This window comes from Macaca nemestrina, chromosome 18 (assembly GCF_043159975.1).
Source record: "Macaca nemestrina isolate mMacNem1 chromosome 18, mMacNem.hap1, whole genome shotgun sequence".
Lineage (NCBI taxonomy): Eukaryota > Metazoa > Chordata > Mammalia > Primates > Cercopithecidae > Macaca > Macaca nemestrina.
In genome coordinates, this window is record NC_092142.1 from 20,028,740 (window position 1) to 20,038,809 (window position 10,070).

The window sequence follows — 10,070 nt, forward strand, 5'->3', positions numbered from 1 at the left end:
GTCAGGAGTTCGAGACCAGTTCGGTCAATATAGTGACACCCCATCTCTACTAAAAACACAAAAATTAGCCGGGCATGGTGGCACATGCCTGTAATCCCAGCTACTTGGGAGGCTGAGGCAGAGCTGCTTGAGCCCAGGAGGCGAAGGCTGCAATGAGCTGAGATCACACCACTGCACACTCCAGCCTAGGTGACAAAGCGAGACTCCGTCTCAAAAAAAAAAAAAAAAAAAAAAATTAGCCAGGCGTGGTGTAATTACGTGCTGTAATCCCAACTACTTGGGAAGCTGAGGTGGGAGAATCGCTTTAACCTGGGAGGGAGAGGTTGCAGTGAGCCAAGATTACGCCACTGCACTCCAGGCTGGGCGACAGAGTGAAAAAATAATAATAATAATAAAGGTGGCCGGGCGCGGTGGCTCACGCCTGTAATCCCAGCACTTTGGGAGGCCGAGACGGGTGGATCATGAGGTCAGGAGATCGAGACCATCCTGGCTAACACGGTGAAACCCCGTCTCTACTAAAAAATACAAAAAACTAGCCGGGCGAGGTGGCGGGCGCCTATAGTCCCAGCTACTCGGGAGGCTGAGGCAGGAGAATGGCGTGAACCCGGGAGGCGGAGCTTGCAGTGAGCTGAGATCCGGCCACTGCACTCCAGCCTGGGCGACAGAGCGAGACTCCGTCTCAAAAAAAAAAAAATAAAAATAAAAATAATAATAATAATAATAATAAAGGTAACATGAAATCTGTATTATAAAGTAAGCTTGTTTCTTGAGTGAGACCCTGTCTCAAAAAAAAAAAAGTAACATGAAATCTGTATTATAAAATAAGCTTGTTTCTTGCATTAGGGAAGAATAGACCTCACGCACCTCTGAAGTTCAAGAACACTGAATATTCTGGGAATGCCATTTCATACTGATTGAAGGAGGAATTTGCTGCTTATAATCTAAAGCTAATCAATTTGCAGTATCTGGTGTGTCAAGAAATGCCAATTGTTAATTATCACTTAAATCAACTTTAGGTACCCTTATTCCATTACTACTTACACGATACAAAACTGGAGTACTAATGGAGTATAAGAAAAATATATTTGGTCTTTGTCCCTGGTTCCTGCCAGAGCTCCTAAAACCCTTGGAATTTTCTGACTGTCTTTTGTTATTCATGAAGAGCCCTCTGGACCACATGCCAGAGTTTATGCTAACAAGGTGATTTCACATGGGCCCTTATAGTTTCCAGTGAAGGGCTAGCCAAGCCAGAAAGACCAAGCACATGATTAGACTTCAAAGCCCTACTTTCTGAGCTCTGGGGAGGGGAGGGCTAGCTAGAGACAGAGTTCAATCAATGACCATGCCTATGTAATGAATCCTCAATCAGAACTCCAAAACAATGAGGCTGGGAGAGCTTCCGGATTGGTAAATGCATTTATGAGCCAGGAGTGGCACACCAGAAGGGGCATGGAAGCTCTGCACCCCGCAACTCATACCTTGCCCTATGCGTCTCTTCCATTCAGCTGTTCCTGAGTTATAAATAAGTCCTTTATAACAAAACTGTAATCCTAAATATCATGCTTTCCTGAGTTCTGTGACTCATGCTAGCAAATTATCAAACCTGGGATGGGAAATCATGGGAACCTCCAAATTTATAGTCTGCTGGGCAGAAGTTCAGGTAACGTAGAAATATCCAATACCTGCAGCTGGCGTCTGAAGTGGGGCAATTTTGAGAGAATGAGTAAGTAATATGTGGGATGTGAGGGTCTAGGGGCCCACACCTGTAATCCCAGCACTTTGAGAGGCCAAGGCAAGAGGATCACTTGAGGCAGGAATTTGAGACCAGCCTGGGCAACAAGCAAGACCCCATCTCCACAAAAAAAATTTTTTTTTAACTAGCCAGCCATGGTGGCGTGTGCCTCTGGTCCTAGCTACTTGGGAGGCTGAGGTGGGGAGATCACTTGAGGCCTGGAGTTTGAACTAACAGTGAGCTACGACAGTACCACTGCACTCCAGCCTGGGCGACAGGACGAGACCCTGTCTCTCAAAACAAAAAATGAAATAAACAGGTGTGGTCTGTGCTAACTACACACAGTAACAGAACTGAACTACTGGACACTCAATTGCTGCCCAAGAACTGCTGGAATGATATAATTAATAACCTCACTAAGAGGTTCACACTAAAACTAACCATTCTGATGCTCAGAAGCCACGTCCCTGCTTGATCTATTCATTAAATCTACACCTGTCACCAATTCAGAGCACTGCTTGCAGGCTGGCACTAGTAGGAAATCAGGTCCTATGGACAGACCACAGTACCTGGTTGAATTTTTTTTTTTTTTTTAAAGGAGAAAGACCAAACTAAATTGGCCTGCCAAAGAGAATGTGGATGTTGTAGAAATGTGAAGTAAAAAATGATTTTTTTTCTTTTTTTTTTTTTGAGATGGAGTCACTCTATCGCCCAGGCTGAACTGCTGTGGCACGATCTCAGCTCACTGCAATCTCTTGCCACCCGGCTTCAAGCAATTCTCCTGCCTCAGCCTCCTGAATAGCTAGGATTAGAGGCGCCTGCCACTAAGCCCGGCTAATTTTTGTATTTTTAGTAGAGACGGGGTTTCACCATCTTGGCCAGGCTGGTCTTGAACTCCTGACCTCGTGATCCACCCACCTCGGCCTCCCAAAGTGCTGGGATTACTGGCGTGAGCTACCACACCCGGCCGATTTTCTTTAATTAGTAGTTTTTTCACATTACAGTTCCCATAAGAGAATCATTAATTACCTCAGTAATTGACATGTAACTGTTCTGTCTGGATAGCAAACATTGTTAAATGTCAAGAGCCACCACCCAGGGTTCTCTAACCCCACACTCTAACGGATACAAACAATTACAATCCCTCCTTTACCAACTTCTGATTTGTCAGAATAAAGCCCTAAGAGACAGGGATCTCGGGGAGCGGGGAATTGGCCAGCAGTCCGTAAAGATGATCGGTCTCCAAGATGGGAAGTTAAGTTGTCAGAGAGGAGTACGTGTAGGGTAGCTGGCCTTCAAGGGGGCACAGTGGTGATGATGGTGGTATTGTGGGCTGGGTGTGGAGTGAGGAGAAATGCCCATCAGTAGTCTAGCTGGGAACAGGGATAACTCTGGATTATGGCTGATTAGTCCATCTTGGAGACCAATTTGGCCAAAGCAGCCATTGTGTCCCTGTACTCATCCCTCTTAGGCAGAAATATCCTTTCCAGTTGGGGAAGAGAGGACTTGTGGTCAGAGACCTGCCAGCTCCAGAGGACCCTGTCCCCTTCTTGTGAATGGCGTTCCCTGGAGTTGGGCAATTTTGTGGGCCTGCTCCTTCCCTACCCTCTGTCCACAGTAAGTACACTGTTAGTATTTTCCACCCTCTCCCAGCTAGACCACTGATGGGCATTTCTCCCCAGTCCACAATACCACCAACCACTGTGCCCTCTCATAAGGCCAGCTACCCTACACAAGCTCGTCTCCGACAACTGAACCTCCCATCTTAATTCTCTGGAAGTCTTTCGGCTTTTCTCTTTTATAAAAAGTTAGGAAACTCTCAAGCAGAATGCTCCTCACCATGGGCATGAGATACACCAATTGTTTTGAGTAAACAACTGAACAAGTGACTATATCAAAAAACAACTACATTTCTAAGAGAAAAAGAACCTGACAACATTCTCAAAAGTAGACACAGAGCATTCACTCTATCACTCCTCACTCTCTAATTCCACTTACTGAGAAGGAAGAAAATGTCACAACTGGGAAAAACACCTCCTCAAAGGGCTGGAGACTTCAGTGTGCCCCTGGATGCCGGCTTGTAGGACCCACACTGCTAGAGTCCCAGCACCCTCACTGTAATGGTATTATTCGCCTCCCCCTCCTGTTTAAAGAGCACTTACTAGGCAAGTCATTAAGTAGACACAAAGCAAATTTGCTTTACAGATATTTTTTAAAAATAAGGAATGCATGTCCTTGTTGGTTATTTCCACAGAGCTGTTCAAAAGCTGTTCTGTCCATGGATCCACCTGGATTTTCCTCTTCAGATTCCAGGGCAGGTCACAGGAAACTGAAGTCTGGTTCAGCACTTTGCACAGGTGTTTGAGAGCAGGCCCACTTGCTTATCTGAAAAACTTACAGTGCACTGGCCATTTTGGGGTTTGGTTTGGGGGAAAAAAGAAAACTTACAGGGATAATGTCTCAACTCCTATTTGAATGTAATATGGTCACTTTCAGAACTATTCTGAAGAAAAAAAGCCAACTCTCTATTAAGTATCCACAACCACTACTAAAACTAAGGAGACTCCCACCCCATTACCCATTAATAACTTCGCTTCACATATGCTTCACTATAAGGAGTCTTCTCTGAAAGATGAAGAGTTTGTGACAAAATGTTTGAGTACAGAACCCAAGAATACAGAGTCCAAACACCAAGGATTCAATTAAACTCAACTTTATCGGGTGCCTACACCGACTTGTTTGACAGATACAGTGCAATAGAGAGAACAAGAATTAGTGCAGAGAAGGCCTGATTCTAGCCCTGCTGCTGCCTAGAGCTTGCTCTGTGACTTTAAGCATTTACTCATCTTTTTTTTTTTCTTTAAATGAGACAGGGTCTCACTCTGTCACCAAGGCTAGAGTGCAGTGGTGCGATCTCAGCTCACCGCAGCCAGACCTTTCTGGCTCAAGCAATCCTTCTGCCTCAGCCTCCCGAGCAGCTGACACTACAGGTGCACACCACCATGCCCAGCTCCTCTTTCTTATTTCTTGTAAAATGGGGTCTCACTGTGTTGCCCAGACTGGTCTCAAACTCCTGGGCTCAAGAGATTCTCCCGTTTCAGCCTCCCAAAGTACTGGGATTACAGGCATGCAGTGCACTACCACACCTGGCCTACTCATTTTTCTTGATTTCTGTTTTCCCACTAAAAATCACCACTTTTCAACCTGTTTTCAGTCTCAGAACATTTTATTCAACTAGAATCTTATAGGGTAGCCCAACATAACAGAATATTACAGTTACTTTTCACAAACTGAAGTAGTAACATGAAACAGAAGGAAAAGAGCAAAACCCCCTCATCCCTGCCACAAGCACACTTCAACGATGGCTGGAGAGGGCTCCTCCAAGTCCAGCTTGAAATAAACGCCAGATATGCTAAGATTCTGCAAGGGTTTGACTTTTTCCTACTTTTCCTAAACTTCAGGAAGAGGAATTAACAGAATTCAATGTAGTAAAGCTATGACTTGAGACTCGTTCAGAATCAAAATTAAAGGACACATACTAATCCACTTTAAGCAAACACTGCATAGAGTTCAAACTCATCATGAATGATAGACAGCTAAAAGCTATCACCCAACTCTGCTGCTTGTGTGGAAACAATCTGCTACTAAAATAAAGGGGCAGGCCAGGTGTGGTGGCTCACGCCTGTAATCCCAGCACTTTGGGAGGCCGAGGCAGGCAGATCACTTGAGGTGAGGAGTTCAAGACCAGCCTGGGCAACACAGCGAAATCCCATCTCTATTAAAAATACAATAAATTAGTGGTGCGTGGTGGTGCAGGCCTGTAGTCCCAGCTACTCAGGAGGGCTGAGAGAGGAGGATCGCTTGAGCCCGGGAGGTCGAGGCTGCCGTGAGCCTTGATCGTGCCACTGCATTCCAGCCTGGGCCACAGAGAGACCCTGTCTCAAAAAATAAATGAATACATAATAAATAAAAAAGGGGCAGCTTTTTATAACACTTTCTCTTGGACCAACAGGCAGAAAGAGGGGCAGTGGCTCCGAGATGCTAAGCAGTCTCAAAAATGAAGAGTCCCACACTACACACTGCTGCTATCCGAGATCCTCAGTCATTCATCAGACCTGGTGTGAATCTGCAGGCCCAAGTGACAATTATTTCTAGTCACCAGGTCTTGCGGTTGAGCCCTCCAGCAGAGCAGGGCACAAAAGGATCAGGGATGATGCTTTCCAACACTATGCAATCCAAGCTTCTGTGTGGCAATTCAACAACATAGTATTGTTCAAAGGACACTCTTGAACAAGGTCAAGCCCTCAGGAAGGTAAGAGGAGTCATCGACATGTCTGCCTCTGCATGCAACCAGGCTGGTATCCAGGCACTGGGCACAGGTGACTTATTTTGCCACAAGAGCTAATCACCACCTCAAGACTGATTGACTAAGATACCCTATTCTAATGTATGGTATTTAAAGAAGGTCTCATTTGCATACATCCTAAAGAGAATGATTTCCCTATCTGCCATTCTCTTCTTTCAACATATCACAACTTCAAAGAATAAGAGTTTGAGCCACTTCCAACCTTTTCTCTCATTTTCAGTGCAATTGGCCATCTGTATTAACAAGTTCTACATCGGCAGATTCGACCAACCATGGGTCAAAAATATTTGGAAAAAATACATAACAACACCACAATAATAAAAAATAATATGAATTTAAAAAAATACAGTACAGCAACTATTTACATACCACTTACATTGTATTTGGCTGTTGTTTTTGAGATGGAGTCTTGCTCTGTCACCTAGGCTGGGGGGCAGCAGCTCCATCATGGCTCACTACAGCCTCCAATTCCTGGGTTCAAGCAATTCTCCTGCCTTAGTCACCCCAGTAGCTAGGACTACAGGCACGCACCACCATGCCTGGCTAAGTTTCTTAAATTTTTTGTAGAGACGGGGCCTGACAACGTTGCGTAGGCTGGACTTGAACTCCTGGTCTCCAAGCAATCCTCCCACATAATGAAAAAAAAAGGGGGCAGGTATTTGTAGTAGCCTCCTAACGTGCTGGGATTACAGGAATGAGCCATCACACCCAACCTGTATTAGGTTAATAAGTAATCTGGAAATGCCTCCTAAGTAGCTGGGACTACAGATGTGCATCACCGCCACTCCCTGCACCTTCCCATATACTACTACCCACTTTATATAAGAGTCTTGATCATTTGAGAATTTTGGTATCCAAGGGGTCCAAAACCAATCCCCCAGGATACCAAGGGGATGTAAATATGTTCAGCTCTAGTTTATAATTATTCACTAATTAACGGTCAAGTTCTGTGGTAATCTCTTCCCGCCACCCAAAAAGAATAGGATTCACCATCATCTAGAAAAATGGACATAAGAACTAGTGAAACTAGATTTGAACTGAAAGACACTAATTCAATTAACCCGAGTCCATTGTGCAAAGAGCTTCAGAACAGTCTCAACATTTAGAGAGAACCGATTCTGGTTCACTGATATCAACATCTATAAACAGACACAAAGAGATAATTTTACGTTATCAAGACCCGGGAAAACAGGAGTTACCACGTCATTACCATTGTTTCAATCTAAGTTACCACTTCTTCACCTCAAAACAACCGGCAGATAGTGCACAATTAAATCTTACTACAGCACATAGAGATAGTCCCAGACTACTTCAAGTACTTACACAACCATTCTGTTTTTCACTTCCAGTATTTATTCAATAAATTACATGAGATATTCAATACTTCATTATAAAATAGGCTTGTTAGATGCATTTGCCCAACTGCAGGTTAATGTTCTTGGCATGTTTAAGGTAGGCTAGGCTATGATGTTCGGCAGGTGAGGTATATTAAATGCGCTTTTTACTTACAATATTTTCAACTTACGATAGGGTTATCAAAGGTAACCCCACTGTAATTCAAAGAGCATCAGTATACCAAAACAGTAGCAAAATCAGATCACCTTTAAGTCGTGTAATGCAATGTAAAACCACTTACCCACAACTCCAATAGCAAGTGGCATCAACTGGCTCTCTAGGCTGCCCACCTTTCAGAAGAGTTTGTCCAAAAGCCTGCAAAGTGTAAGAAACAAATCTACTGGTACCCTAAATTAAAAGGCCAGCTCAGCTCTGAAAATCCAGTTTACTTAAATTTTCGGATTCTTTCCCCAAACACAGTTAGTAGCCAATGTAGGAGTCAATGGCTTCTCCTTGTGTTCAAGTCCCCTCCTACCCACCCGCCCCCTTTCAAAAATTAGAAAAGAGCCACCAGTCTCCAAACTGGCTGATGAAACTTCAGCCTACAGGATATTTTCATACTTCAGTTACAATAAACCATTGAAATGAAAATGAAGTGGAGAGAGCTTAGTAACCCAAGGGATAGAGCATTTTATACCCAGCAACAGCATATAAATTAAGTCCAAAATCTTTAACCTGGGCCAAAGCCAAATAATTAAGTTAATAAATCTCACTACCAATTCTCTATTCCTTTGAGATACTCTAGTATGAAGAGTAGAAGTTGTTTGCCTGTTCCTAGCTGTTTACTTTAGTCATTTGCTTGCTAACTAAAAGACATTCTGTTTGCAGTCAAATCAGAATTAGTAATTCAGTACCAGGATCTACCTCGTCCCCTTCACTCCCCACAGAACTGCCCAGAAAGCTCTGTTCAAGTTTTCGATAATCCTTCTACAGGTGCCACTAGAATACTGGAACCTAAAACAGGTGACAAGTCCTCAAATTCTGATTCGTTTTCCCCAAACACTAAAAGGTTTTATTTAGCATTTCTAATACTGAGTTTACTACAAATAGCCCAAGCAACATTTAAGTCTCTCAACCGCCTGCCTCAAAGAGCCAATTCACTCAAAGAACACACTAGTCACTGTTGTGGGGTTCAAAAGTAGAAAAAAGCATATTCTGTTTCGGCCCAGTGTGACATGGCTCAAGAGGGCCAAATCAAGGAGTCTTGATTGGGCCTCTCAAGTGGACAATCTGGTCAAGGTGAGGCTGAAAAGCAGCACACCATTAGAGATGAATGCCCCCAGCAGAAGGCAAAAGTAGGTTACATCCCTTGATTACATGCCAGCCCAAAGATGCTGACACAGTGGAATTGAGCCCCACAATGGTCATTTATCTAATGTAATCCACTGAGTGAACTTTTAGCACCAACCTACACCTCAGCTGAGTGTTATTAGTCATCAGAAGGCCAAGACAAGACTGCAACTATTGCAACATAAACTGCCTCCCTACAAAAGACAACTTGAAACTTAGATCCTGATGGTCATCTTGGTAGATGGACAAGGGTATATTGTTAACACTTGCCCAATCCTTAAATTCAGGCAGAGCTGGAAACAAAGGAGGATTCGTATACTAGAACACATTCAGAGAACTTATTATGCAGTTTTAAATAGTAGCATATAAGACAAAATAAGGAAAGAGGTGGGCCCTCAATTGAACATCCTGCTGAAAATCTGAACACTCAGCTTGAGATTTATTTGCCAGAAAAGACCCAGGTGACCACTGCCTCTTCCTCTCCCACTCAGCAGAGTGACTTTATTATGACAGTCCAACAGTACCTGCAAAAACAGTAAGTGATAAGACCCCTAGTTAAGGCAATAGAATTAATCAACAAGCAGCATCATTTTCTACTTTCTACTCCTTCTGGCTTTTAATTCGTTTGCCTACCTATTCTGAGCCCCACATCCACCTCTCTCACCTTATCGCCAACTCTCCCCTGTGGTCACTAAGCTCTGGCTATTACTCACCCAACCCATCCTCTTTCCACTACCTCCCACCTACCCTGACCCTTTCTTCCCATTCCCTGGAACTTGATAAACGCATTCCAGCCAGTTTCTGCACCAGCTGTTCCCTGAACCTGGAAGGATCTTCCCCTTATCTCTGGATGGCTGGCTCCTTATTTATACTTAAAGCTCAACTTAAGTGTCACCTCCTCAGAAAGGTCCTCTTCGACTGCATCTACAGTTAAGACACTTTCAATCACATCACTCTTTTCTTCAGCGCTTAATCAAAATCTGGTTTACTGGGGTATATATTATGTCTCTCTCTGTCCCCAGCTCCCGCTCTGATGTAAGCTCCATGAAAGGGTGAACCTTTTGCTTGTGTTCACCTGTGTACACCCAGTGCCTCAAACACTGGCTGGCACTTAGGAGTCAATAAATGTTGTTGAATTAATGAACTTTTTATTCAATGGTAAACTAGGTTCCAAATCAGTCAAAGTGAGAACAGTAGTCATTCTTCTGTTGTATTTTTGTGAAACATCTAAACACGCTGTTACTGGTCCAATCAAGGCATTAAATACTCTGTTTTGTAGGGCCCGAA

At 43.7% G+C, this 10,070-nt stretch overlaps 1 protein-coding gene across 5 annotated transcripts in view; it reads right to left on the reverse strand.

Annotated features, from left to right (window-relative positions):
• The window catches only part of LOC105484993 (defective in cullin neddylation 1 domain containing 3), a 50,503-nt gene that overhangs the window by 38,196 nt on the left and 2,237 nt on the right, over window positions 1–10,070 (reverse strand). For 3 of the 5 annotated variants that reach the window (XM_011747130.2, XM_011747128.2, XM_011747129.3), the window contains exon 2: window positions 7,735–7,808. The exons of the other annotated variants lie outside the window; for them this stretch is intronic. The gene's annotated coding sequence lies outside the window, so the exon portion shown is untranslated. The remainder of the gene's footprint in view (window positions 1–7,734; window positions 7,809–10,070) is intronic. 5 annotated transcript variants of the gene reach the window in all.